The sequence below is a fragment of the Indicator indicator genome, chromosome 13 (genome assembly GCF_027791375.1).
Source record: "Indicator indicator isolate 239-I01 chromosome 13, UM_Iind_1.1, whole genome shotgun sequence".
NCBI lineage: Eukaryota > Metazoa > Chordata > Aves > Piciformes > Indicatoridae > Indicator > Indicator indicator.
In genome coordinates, this window is record NC_072022.1 from 29,388,575 (window position 1) to 29,401,202 (window position 12,628).

Here is a 12,628-nt window from a genome sequence, read left to right on the forward strand (position 1 = left end):
TTCTCTACCGCTCCCTGTCTCTGCAGCTCCCTGTCTCTGTTGCTCCCTATCTCTACAGCTCTCTGTCTCTGTTGCTCCCTATCTCTACAGCTCCCTGTCTCTACAGCTCCATGTCTCTGAAGCTCCCCTTCTCTACAGCTCCCTGTCTCTGCAGCTACCACTCTGCAGCTCCCTGTCTCTGCAGCTCCCTGTCTCTGTTGCTCCCTATCTCTACAGCTCCCTGTCTCTACAGCTCCATGTCTCTGAAGCTCCCCTTCTCTACAGCTCCCTGTCTCTACAGCTCCATGTCTCTGAAGCTCCCTTTCTCTACAGCTCCCTGTCTCTGCAGATCCCAGTCTCTGCAGCTCCCTGTCTCTACAGCTCCCTGTCTCTGCTGCTCCCTGTCTCTAAAGCTCCCTGCCTCTACAGCTCCTTGTCTCTGCAGCTCCCTTTCTCTACAGCTCCCTGCATCTACAGATCCCTGTCTCTACAGATCTCTCTCTGCTGCTCCCTGTCTCTACAGCTCCCTGTCTCTGCAGCTCCCTCTTTATAGCTCCCTGTCCCTACAGCTCCCTGTCCCTACAGCTCCCTGTCTCTACAGCTCCCTGTCTGTACAGCTCCCTGTCTCTGCTGTTCCCTGTCTCTGTAGCTCCCTGTCTCTGCTGTTCCCTGTCTCTACAGCTCCTCATCCCTACAGCTCTTTGTCTCTGGTGCTCCCTGTCTCTACAGCTCCCTGTCCCTACAGCTCGCTGTCTCTGCCTGGCAAAGCTCCCCACCTTACAGTAAAGGGAAGCAAGGTGTGTGGCCTCTCCTTAGAGGAAGTTCTCATCCAGATGCAGAAAGTGGGGCACGTGCTGGGTGACCAGGCAGTGGAGGAGAATCACCAGGAGCCTGTAGACAGAGATGTCCAGGTCCTGTCAATCCTCTGGGGAGGAGAACAGCTCTGTGCTCCCCTGTGTGCAGTGGGGAGGTCTGCATGCTACCCCAGAGCAGAAGGACTGGACGCCAAGGAGGGGCCAAGCACCTTGGGAGATACCTCATCACTCTGCTGCTGCTAGGGACCCAGGATTGCTCCTGACCCTTGAGCTGGGAGCTGCCACCATCTGCATGACCATGCTTGAGCTCCTGCAAACAATTTGCAGGGACTCCTTCAGCTGCAGCCCTTTCTCTTTCCTTGAGCTGCCTGAAATCTGGCTGAGATTTTGTCCCCAACACAGTGCACTTGGTCTGGGCATCACAAGGGGATGACTTCACCCACCTATTGACATGTCCATCCACTTTCCCACCCACTTTTTGCCCACAGCCAGCAGTGCTGCCAGCCAAGGGGGATCCTTGGCGTGAGGTCTCCTCGCCCTGCATGTAGCCAAGCTGCCCACCTCCCACAGCCGGGAGGGGCAGGATGAAATCGTCCTCTCCTGTGGCCTTCACTCTGACACCCCCTGAGCCAGAGTGGCTCCTGCCATCTCATCACCACAGGGATAATGTCAAAGTGGACAGACTTCCAGCCGCTGTGGATCAGCAGGGAGACCTCCCTGGCATCTTCCTGCCTATTTTTGGTGCTAAAGTCACCTAGATGAAGAGGGTCTGACTCTGTTTAGGTTACCACCGCCAGTCCCACAGGCTAAACCAGATCTGTGCCACAATGCCTGTCAGCACACCCCACTCAACTCAGCCTTTTCCAGTGCTATGGTTTGGCTGTGGTTCTCCAGCAAAAGCCATTCTCCAAACCCTGCCGAGGTGGTTTTGGAGGAGGGGACTCAGGACCAAGCCATCAGGTGTAGGCACAGCAGGGAGCCCTGAGTGGTCAAACAGGGCCATGCTGCTGGGTGGCTGAACAGTGCCAAGAAAAACAACGTGGTCCAAGAAAAAGGGATGAGCAAAGGCCTCAGGTTATGAGGGTAGAGCAAGATGAAGGGGTCTGGCTTGGCTATGGAGGAAGGAGGGAATGATGAGCTTCCTGAGGCTATGTTAAGAAACTTTTTCAGATATGAGGTCCCCTCAGGTTTCCCTTTCCATTAGGTCTGAGATTTACTTCAAGAAGCACTTTTGGAGATGGAAATGGACAAAGAGGCTGATGGGATCTTTACGGCTGTTCCCAGAGTTCCTTTCCCTTCCTGGGGCCGCTGCTCTCAGCTGAGGCTCATGTGTGCACAGGGTCAGACTCATGCCTCGAGGTCCCAGTCCACCCCTGATGCACTTCCAGCTCCAAATATCCTACTCCAGGTAGCAGGGGGCACTTAGAGGCCAGGAGAGACTGGGGGGTGGTTAGGGCGAGCCAAACACACCAGCTCTCTGAGCAAACCCTCCCTGGGGACTAACCATGGGGATCCGTGAAAGCTGCATGGAGCTGCCACCCACCAAAGAGGGTGCCATCAGCCCAGAGTGAAGATGCCCAAGGATAATTCTGCTGCAATGGGACATCAAGAAGAAATCTGCATCTCCTCCTTCTTAGCCTAGCATAAAGCCAGACTTAGCCCATTGCAGGGTGCTCACTCACTTGGGCAGGCTTTGGGTGGGTCATATGCCTGGGAACTTAAACCTTAGCCCACTTGCACAGGGACCACCACCAAGCTGGGCTCCCCAGCTGTGCTGGAGGCAGCTTCTGGCTGAGGAAGTGCCATGATGGTGTAGGCACCTGGCTGGACCAGGAAGCAGCATTGGCAGCTCATGATGGCTGAAACAAGGAGCTCTTTGAGGTGCTGGAGGACTTTGACTGGAACCAGGCATCGTGCACCACCTCCTTGCTCTATCACACCTAACTGTGCTGATCTGGTCTTCCAAGTCAGTCCCTGGAGAGCTGTGCCAGTGAGAAGTGCTGGCTGCCACTGCAGCTCCACCACCATTCCAAATCTGCTCATAGTAACAGGAGTAACAATATGTCAGCAGGGAGAGCAGGGCTGGGAGCCGGTACAGGACAGGGGGAGGGAAACTGCAGCTGGGTGTTGACAAGAACCACTGCTGGGCCAGTGCCAGGGAGAGCTGCTGGAAGCATCGTGTGCCCCTAGGGCAGATCCAGGCTGGGGCACTGAGTCACACCATGATACCCCCTGGCAATGCCGCAGGGTGACAAGAGATGCTCAGCCCATGGGTTGTGCCAGGACAATGCTGTGGACCCTCCTACCACTCAGCCCCAGCAGCATCCCCTCACAACCTGTGCCAGATGAAGGCAAACCACCACCCTCCTGCCCCAGCCTGTCTGCCTGGGGCTGCCAGGGCAGGGCTGCTCTGAACTTGTGTTGTGCCCACAGGAGCTGAGAGCAGGCTCTTTCTAGATCCAGGACATGCAGTGGTGGCTGTGGGACAGCTGCAAGACCCCACACCTGCCATGTAAGTGACCAGCCCAGCTCTCAGGCCCAGCCCATGGTCAGGGTCCGGCCTGCAGATGTGGGCAGCTCTCAATGCCACTTGCCCAGACAAACCTCCTGGATGAAGCCCACCTCCATGTATACATAACCCTGGGATGCAGCTCAGACTGGGATCCACCTGGCCCTCCAGAAAGGGACCTGGGATTCCTGGTGGACACCAAACTGAGCACGAGTGAACAATGAGCTGCAGTGGTAAAAAAGCCAGCAGGGTGCTGGGCTGCATCACCAAAGGCATACCAGCAGCAATAGAGAAATTGTCCCACTCTGCTCAGTGCTGGTCAGACCACACCTGAAGCACTGCCTGCAGTGTCCCCACTGAACAAAAGAAAGGTGTCCTGAGAAGGCTCACAAGAGTGATCAGATAGTTGGCAGTCCTGCCATGTGTATAAAGGCTGAGATAGTTAGGGGTGTTCAGCCTGGAGAAGAGAAGGCTCCCTGCTGCCCTGCTCCCATCACTGCCATCACTGCACACCCTGCTTCCCTGCTCCCACTGCTGCAGATGTCCAGTGCTGCATGTGACTCCACCAGTTTCTCACTGCCTTTGGCACTGCACTTTGCAGACCTCCAGATGCCACTGTTGAGAGGTGGATGCTGCAAACTGCTGACCTCTGCCCCTTCTCACAAACCGGTGCCTTTCCCCCTCCTCTCTTCTCTTTTCCCCTTCCTTTTTCCCCATCCTCCTTTGTCTTTTCCTCTTCCTCCCTCTCTCTCCTCTCTTGCCTCCTTCCCCTTCTCTTTCATGATTCAACTTCCTCCTTCTTTTTCCCCTTTCCCATTCCCCCTTTCCTCTTTCCCATTTCCCCTTTCTCTTTCTTCCTTCCCCTTCTTCTTCTCATAGAATCATAGAATGGTTTGGGTTGGAAGGGACCTTAAAGATCATCCAGTTACAGTCACCTTGCCATGGGCAGAGACACCTCCCACCATCCCACAGGTGACAACATTAATAGATGAGGGGAGAGCAACTGATGTCATTGACCTGGACCTGAGCAAAGCCTTCCACACTGTCCCACACCACCTCCTGGTCTCCAAACTGGTGACACATGGGTTTGATGGGTGGACCACAAGATGGATACAGAACTGGCTTGATGGCCACACCCAAAGAGTGGCTGTCAATGGCTCCATGTCCCAGGGGAGGCCAGGGACAAGCGGAGTCCCTCAGGCTCAGTCCTGGGACCAGTCTTGTTCAACATCTTTGTCAGTGATATGGACAGAGGCATTGAATGCACCCTCAGCAAGTTTTCTGATGACACCAAGCTGTGTGGTACAGCAGACATGCTGGAGGGAAGGGATCCATCCAGAGGGACCTGGACAGGCTGGAGAGGTGAGCACAAGCCAACCTCATGAGGTTCAACAAGACCAAGTGCAAGGTCCTGCAGCTGGGTCGAGGCAATCTCAAGCACAAATCCAGGCTGGGCAGGGACTGGCTGGAAAGCAGCCCTGAGGAGAGGGACTTGGGGGTGCTGGTGGACGAGAAGCTCAGCATGAGCTCTCAGTGTGCACTTGCAGCCCAGAAAGCCAACCAGATCCTGGGCTGCATCAGGAGAAGTGTGGCCAGCAGGTCAAGGGAGGTGATTCTCCCCTTCTACTCAGCTCTGGTGAGACCCCACCTGGAGTACTGTATCCAGTTCTGGAGCCCCTATTACAAGAGGGATATGGACATGCTGGAAGGTGTCCAGAGGAGGGCCACCAGGATGATCAGAGGGCTGGAGCACCATGGAGCACTATGAGGAGAGACTGAAAGAGTTGGGGCTGTTCAGTCTGGAGAAGAGAAGGCTCCGAGGTGACCTTATTGTGGCTTTCCAGTATCTGAAGGGGGCCTACAAGAAAATTGGGGAGGGACTTTTTAGGATATCAGGTAGTGATAGGACTACGGGGAGTGGAATAAAGATGGAATTGGGGAGATTCAGGCTGGATGTGAGGAAGAAGTTCTTCCCCATGAGAGTGGTGAGAGGCTGGAATGGGTTGTCCAGGGAGGTGGTTGAGGCCCCATCCCTGGAGGTGTTTAAGGCCAGGCTGGATGAGGCTCTGGCCAGGCTGATGTAGTGTGAGGTGTCCCTGCCCATGGCAAGGGGGTTGGCACTGGATGAGCCTTGGGGTCCCTTCCAACCCTGACTGATTCTATGATTCTATGATCCCAGGTTGCTCAAGGCTTCATCCAACCTGGCCTTGGACACCTCCAGGGAGGGGGCAGCCACAACATCCTTGGGCAACCTGTTCCAGTGTCTAACCACCTTCTCCTTCTTCCTCTTTCTCATTTCCCCTTTCTCCTTCCTCTTCTCCCTTCTTCTCTCTTGTTTCCCTCTCCCCTTCCTCCTACCCTTTCCCCTTCCTCCCCGCTGCTGGCAGGGGCTGGACACAGGCTCTGGAACAGCAGCCAGCCCACTGCTACCAGACAGTGCCGGCAGTGGCCCTACCACAGGTACAGCAGAAGAAGGAAGAGCTGGCTGCAGCATGGTGGTGGCTGGGAGCACAGCTGGCAAGACAGATTGCCAGCTGAGAGAGGCTGGAGCAACCAGAAGTGCTGCCAGATGTTGCCTGGCACTCCATGCTGGGGAGGCAGATCAGCAGGGGGGTGTTGGGGTGCAGAAGTGGGTTGCTCTCCAAAGCAGGAGGGTGGCCACCAGGGCCAAGCAGGCAGCTCAGTGTGGCAAGTCTGGTTCCTGCCTGCACTCCACCTGCTGGGGGATGCTTGCTTTATGCTGTGACCTGTGCATAGGGACCATGAAGTATGAAGCTACCTTGCGCCCACTGGCTTCCCTGCCTGCTGCCCCAGGAGCGTTTGAGCTGGGAGCCGTCGTGGTAGTCCAAGGCAGACAACCTCTCCCTAGCAGGAGGGAGAGGGGCTGCCATGGAGGGGGATTTGTGCACGCTGGGGTGGTGGGGAGACAGCAGAAGCTCCATCTTGTGCAGAGGAGCAGCACTGCATGTGAGGGTGAGCAGCACAGCCAGGCACAGTGCAGGGATGGGTAGTGAGGGCAGCAGCCCGTAACCCAACCACAGGCTCAAACATGCCACATCTCTGTTGGAGGCAAAACATGGAGGGAAATGTCCTAGCAAGAAGGTCTGTTGGGCCATGGAAGGCATGGCTGGAGTGTGGTGTTTGTCTGGCCCAGTTACTGGGAGGCTGGTGGGGAACAGCCTGGCACTGGCAGAGGGGCTGAGCTGAATGAGCTAATCACTCATTTTCCATCTCAGTATTTTATGGTTCTATGAGTTTTTGCTCTGTTAGAAAGAAGAGCAAAAGAGAAAGAAAACAACCCAAAAAGAAAAGCAAGGGCAAGTAAAAGAGATGGAAAAACCCAGGGGCATGGGAGCACTTGATGTAGCACAGGGTGGGCAAGGGAGCTGCAGCAAGTGCCCAGAGTCCCTCTCAGTTCTCCACTCCATAGGGCACTGTGTACAGCATTACTGATGAGCCCCAAAGCCTGCAAGATGCCAGCAGAAAGACATAAGGAGTTTGAGCTGGCAGAGCTGGGACCTGGCAGGGCAGAGGGAGGTAGGTGGTGCACTGCCACAGCATACGGGCTCTGTACTGGCCCCAGCACCACTTCTGGCCACAGGCAGGAGGTCACCAGGAGCAGCATGGTCCATGGCAAAAGGTTGGGATGTGGAGTGGAGAGGCAGGAAGGGGAGACAGAGAGGAAGGGAGAGTAATGTAACATGACAGGCTGTTTATTTTGGCAAAAAGGGGCTCTTTGCAAAAGATTTCAAAGCCCAGCCCTGGGGCTGCAGGGGACCACACAGAGGAGTGGGAGAGCAGGAGTGTGAGGGGAAGTTCAGTGGGGCACCCAGATGGAGGGAGGTGGAGAGGAACCTCCTGCCTGTTTGTCCAGGAGATGATTTCAGAGTCCCAGTGGTGAGTGCAGGCTCCAGTGGAGTGCCCCCCACAGAGGGCCCCCCACAGAATGCTCCCGCAGAGTGCCCCCCTGAGTGCCCCGCAGATGCCCGCTGTTCCTGCACACACATGCTGGTCTGCAGCACCCCCACATCCGCATGCTCCCCCAGCCCTGCTTCCTCCCTCTGGGCCAGGGCTCAGCTGCAGTCTTGGCTACCCCAGTGACATTTCAAAAGAGGCTGTTTATTGAGAGAAAAAAAAATGCTAGGAAAGAAATAATTAATTATTGTAGTGACAGGAAGAACTTTGGCTGTGAAAACCCTGCAAGAGTGCAGGGAAGGAGCTGAGGCTGCTAACAGCAGGGAGCACAGAGGTGGTTCTCCTGCCTTGTGCTCTTTATTTTTTTACAGTCCTGCTCCAACACAACACCTCCCCCTCCTTTTCCTCTCCTCTATCCTGGGAAATGAAAACAATTTATTTAATGATGGATCGTCCCTTTTTCTGGTCACTGACCTTCTGGGTGAATTTCTGCTGAGCTCAGTGGAAAACAAAAGACTGGGTTGCGAATCCCATCTGTGGGTGGGGGAGGGGAGCATGGGGAGCTCACCCTCACCCTTCTCAAAAGCCCCAGCAACAGTCCTGGGGAAGAGGCCAAGGCCAGCAAGGAAGATCCTCATGACAGCAGGGGTCTTTTCTGCAGCCACTATGCCCACAGCCTTGCTCCCCACGTTTCGGGAGCCAATGCAGAGGCTGCAGTGGCCCTTAGAGCCCCCCAGCCCATCCCCTTCTCTCTCTGGAAGACTGACAAAGGCTTCCAGCACCTACCGCCTCCTCTCTGACCCAGCCTGAGGTGCAAGGGTAGGAGGCCTCTGTGAGGTGATGGATTGGGAGCAGGGAGTGGAGGAGCTGTGCCCGGAGCAGGAGCAGGTAACAGAAGAGTGGTCTCCAAATCATGAGCAGCCACATCCCCCCCTTGCTGCCCAGTGGCAGGGTGGCAAAGGGACTTTCTCGGCTCAAGGTGGCCATGGGAGGTAGTTTCAGACCTGGCCAGGCAAGGACGCCAGGGACAAGACTGGGAATGTATGCAAAGTGGCATGGGGCTGCCAGTACTGGCCAGCAACCCGCAGCAGGCAGCTCTGTCCCTGGCCAGTCCTTGGCTGATCTCTGATCCCTAGGGAGAAAAAAGCTGAGGAAGTGAGGAGAAGGGGCAAGACCACATCAACCCCCCACCTTTCATTTGGGTGGGTTGTCAGCCCCCAGTGTGCATCACCCCTGAGCTCTGGCCATGGGTATAGCGCAGCATCCCCCATCGGTCACACTCAACCCTGAGCAGACCTGCAAAGCAGGAATGGAGCAATCCAGCGTCCAACCTCCTCCCCTCTTCTTCCTCTGCTATGGCCTGTTGTTCAAAGCATGGCTCTTGTAAAAGCTTGTAAATATTTATACAGCAATAATTTAAAAAACATGATCTGTCAAGTAATCAAAGCAGCAGAACGTCCCAGGAGCTTTCAGCTGGACTGGGAAATCTGGTGTTGCTTTCTGATGCCACGCTGCGATGCTGGAGGCGTTCATGGCCAGCCTCAGCCCTGGGAGCTGCTGAACTTGCTGGCATGGGTTCACAGCAGGTTTCAGGTCTTGCGTCCACCTGAGTTGCCTGCTGCCAGGAACCCTACACAGAGATGGGACTTTGCCAGGCACCAGTTTCAGCCTGGCCTCCTGGTTTCAGCACTGTCCCCTGTGCTGGGACTGCACCAGGAGCCAGAGGAATCTGTGCGTGAAGCACTGCATGCCTGTCCTCCCCCAGGCTGAATGACAGGGCCAGGGACTAGTGTGAGGGAGCTGGCAGGATGGCCCCTCAAGCCACGCGGTGGCAGGAGTACTCCCTGGTGACATCCCCATCCCTCTAGAGCCAGCAGAACACTCAGCATTTCAAAAGCTTGGCTTTGCAGTGTTGAGGAGAAAGCCTTGGGCTTTCCTCCAGGAAATGAGATTTGTGCCCATGCCAATGGTCCCACGTTCCCATTCGCACCCGTGTCACCGGTCATGAGCACGGCTGCAGCTCCTCTCCTGCATGCTCGTGGTACCACCTAGCTCCCCCGGCACCACTGATAATCCCTAAACTGCCACCCTGAGGAGGGGGTAGGGTTAGGGGAACCTGGAGATCCTGAGCACTATTTCCTTCTGCTCACTTGGGGCTCCACTGGCTGGGGCAAGGTTGGGGATGAGATTGCCACCAAGCAGTGACACTGCCACCTGAAGCTCAGCTGACTTGCAACCCCGTGGTTCAGGGGGTGCCAGAGTGGTGAGGGGAGGTGAGTGAGCAGCAGAGGGGAAGGGGTTTCCTCTGTTCCCATGGCCCTGCAGAGCTGGAGGACAGAGCTAGGCACTGTGGAGGGCTCAGGCAGCACAGGGGGTGTGGGAGCTGCATGCAGTAACCTCCTTCCTACTGGCTGCCCTCCAGCCCCATCCCACCACCAGTATTTATGTGTGCATTCTTTGAACTCAGGCCAGACAACCAGCTCAAACCACCTCCTTAAAACCTTGGATCCCCTGTAAAAGCCCATGCACCTCCCTGCACTACCTGGCTCTCTCATCTGCCCCAGGGAGGGAGAGTCCCCAGGGGCAGCTCCCCTGGACAGGAGGTGATGCTTGTGCTGTGCACGTGTTTCACAAGCACAGGGAACAATCTCTGCACTTGACCTAATTAGCTAGAAGGGAGAGGGATCCAAATCCAAACCATGTGCTGACCTGCAGGCTCCTCCACCCGAAAGAATCCATGCTCAACGCTCTCTGGATCATTAATAGCTCCCCAGGTCCTTTCTGCACATACCCCTTCCCACCCTGAAACGCTCAGAGCCTGGTGGGGAGGGGGTGGGGAGGGCTTTGTGCTCTTCCCCAATGGTTTTCCAGGGCTGCTTTTCCTGGGCAGTGATGAGTGATCCCAGGGCTGTGAGAAGCAGCCAGGAGGAACTGAGGAATGACTGCCTATGAATTTGGGGCAATCTCAGTGCTGTGGTGCTGGGGAGTCAGGCTTGGGGTTGACCAAAAGACCTCTGTCTTCATCCCTCACTCTTGGAGCATCCACCTTCTGATGCAACCTTGCAGTGGGCAAGCTTGCCTTGCAGCCAGCCTGGCTCCTGGTGGCCTCCTCTACTCTCTTGCCAAGTGCCTGCAGAGCCCAGGAGGAAACATCAGGTTCAGACCCTGCTAGGAACTGTGCCAAGGCATTTCATAGTGGGGCCAATAAAGGCAGGAGAAGCCTGGGATGAGCACTTTAGGATGCCACCCAGGACCTGAACAGTTCCCACTCCAGCATGACCAAACACACCCCTCAGAGTGGGCACAAGGGGTCCTGGCCCTATTTTGGAGGCCACTGAGAAGCTGGACACCCTAAAGACAGCTGTGGGAGGAGGAAAGGGGCATTTGCTCCTGGAGAGGGAGTGGGTTGCAGTGACCAGAGCTTGGCTGGATGGTGTGGGGAAAGGGTTGCTCCCAGCCTTCCCAGCACAGAGCCTGGCTTTGCACCGGCTCCAGCTCCTGGCCCAGAGGAAATGGCTGCTGGCAGGGGCCCACAGCTGTTTTCCCTGCTCAGCTCAGCTTGCTGCTTTCAATTTAGCATGCTGGGGAGCTGGCCTGGGATGGTGCAGGGGGAGTGCTGCAGTGCTTTCCCGTGCGAAGCCTGCCTGGAAGAAAATCCTTTCCTCATGCTCGGGATGCCTGCTGGCAGGGCTGCTCCCTCCTGCCTGCCCTGCCCATCTCCGGAGAGAAAACCCGCGGCAGGAATCCATGATGGCCCCTGCGGGGATTATCCCAGTGCAGGGCTGGGCAGGTTGATGTCACAGTGTCCCCATATCCCTTGGGATATGAACTTGCAGCAGGGCCTGGCATGGTACCATAGAGACAGGCGACAGAACATTTGGGAGCGTATGACACAAGGCGGGGCCCGCCGCAGCCATGGGAGTGAGGAGCTCACTCTCCTGGGTGTGAGTGGCAGATGGGGACAGCCAGAAGACCCTCCTCCTCCATTCGCTCCCCAGAAGAGATGGCTCTCAGCTGGCACGTCCCAGAGCCGCAGATGGGCTGTGTGGAGAGGGTGACAGTGCCTTGCTGTGCTCCCTCACGCGGCACCCTGACACCCCCAGGCTGGGGAGGGGGTAAGCAGCCTAATGCCTTCCAGAAGCTCAGCTGTAAATGGCTGAGGAGGGTAATTCATATCAAACTCATAAAACCTTTATTAGTGTCTCAAGGGAGAAATCCGGATGTGGCTGTTTATTTATTTTGGATTTTCCTCTTTTTTTTCCCCCTTCTCTTTTCCTTTTAACATTTTCTTGCAGGAGATTTTTAAAGGGACAAGGATGCCTTGCTGTGTTCAGCAACAGGGCTCAGTGAGAACTGGTTGCCTGCAGGACATTTGGTCCTAGAGTGTCGCTGCTGGCCAAGGTGCCCTGGCATCTCAAGGGGTTGAGCAAGATCTCGAAGTCTGGCTTTAGGGCCACTCTGGGGGAGGGGGAGTCCCAGTGCTGAGGGAGCCAGGGGAGTCATGCTGCCCCAAGGGCATTTCAGAGACCCATAGCTTTGCTCTGAGTGTTGCATCTCTACTGTCCACAAGGTCCCCCCTATGCCCAACCTCACTCTTGGACCTCTGCCCAACCTCACTCTTGGACTCTTGGATGATCTCCACCCCTTGGGGCAGTCAGCAACACATGGATGAGGATTTTGAGAGCTCTCTCACGCTGATGGCAGAGCTGGTCCCCCAGTGAGGCAAACTTTCCATGGCAGTGTCCGTGGCCAGTCCTAGCCCAGACCCACTGTTGTTTGCTCCTCTGCTTGGCTCTTTATATAATTTGTTCCTTGTCCCCTTTTCAAATGTACCTCGCAATGGTTGCAGCAGAAGATATTTATACAGTGGGGGTGTGGAACAGCATGGAAAACCCCTGGAGCCAGGGACAGAATTCCCACATCATCCCAATGTCCAGGAGCAAGCAACAGCCCTCCCCTTTTTGCCAGGACCCTGGACCAGGCTGGATGGGGATCCCTGTCACATTTCCCCCAAGATGCACTCAGGTGCCAGCTGGATGCCTCACCCTAGCATCTACCCCATGGTAGTGTGGGCATCACCTGTCATTAACTATCAGTTAATGTCCAATTAACTTTCAAAACCAGTCACGAGTTTTAGTGGGATCTCCCGGGGGCAGGCCCCCTAGTTTTCTGGGAGTCTTGGGACCTCTTGATATAAAGCCAGCTGTTGATGACAAATGTAGGGTGGGTGCAGGTTGCTATTTTTCCTTCATAGACAAAGAGGCCCTTGAGCCTAAAGTGTAACTTAAAACACGGCATTCCTGAAAAGAATTTCCAGATAATATTTTTAGCACCTGAAAAAAAAAAGGGGGAGGGGAGGAAGGAAAAAAGCCCCAGCAAATAACATCTTTTCCTTCCCTCTGACTTCCCC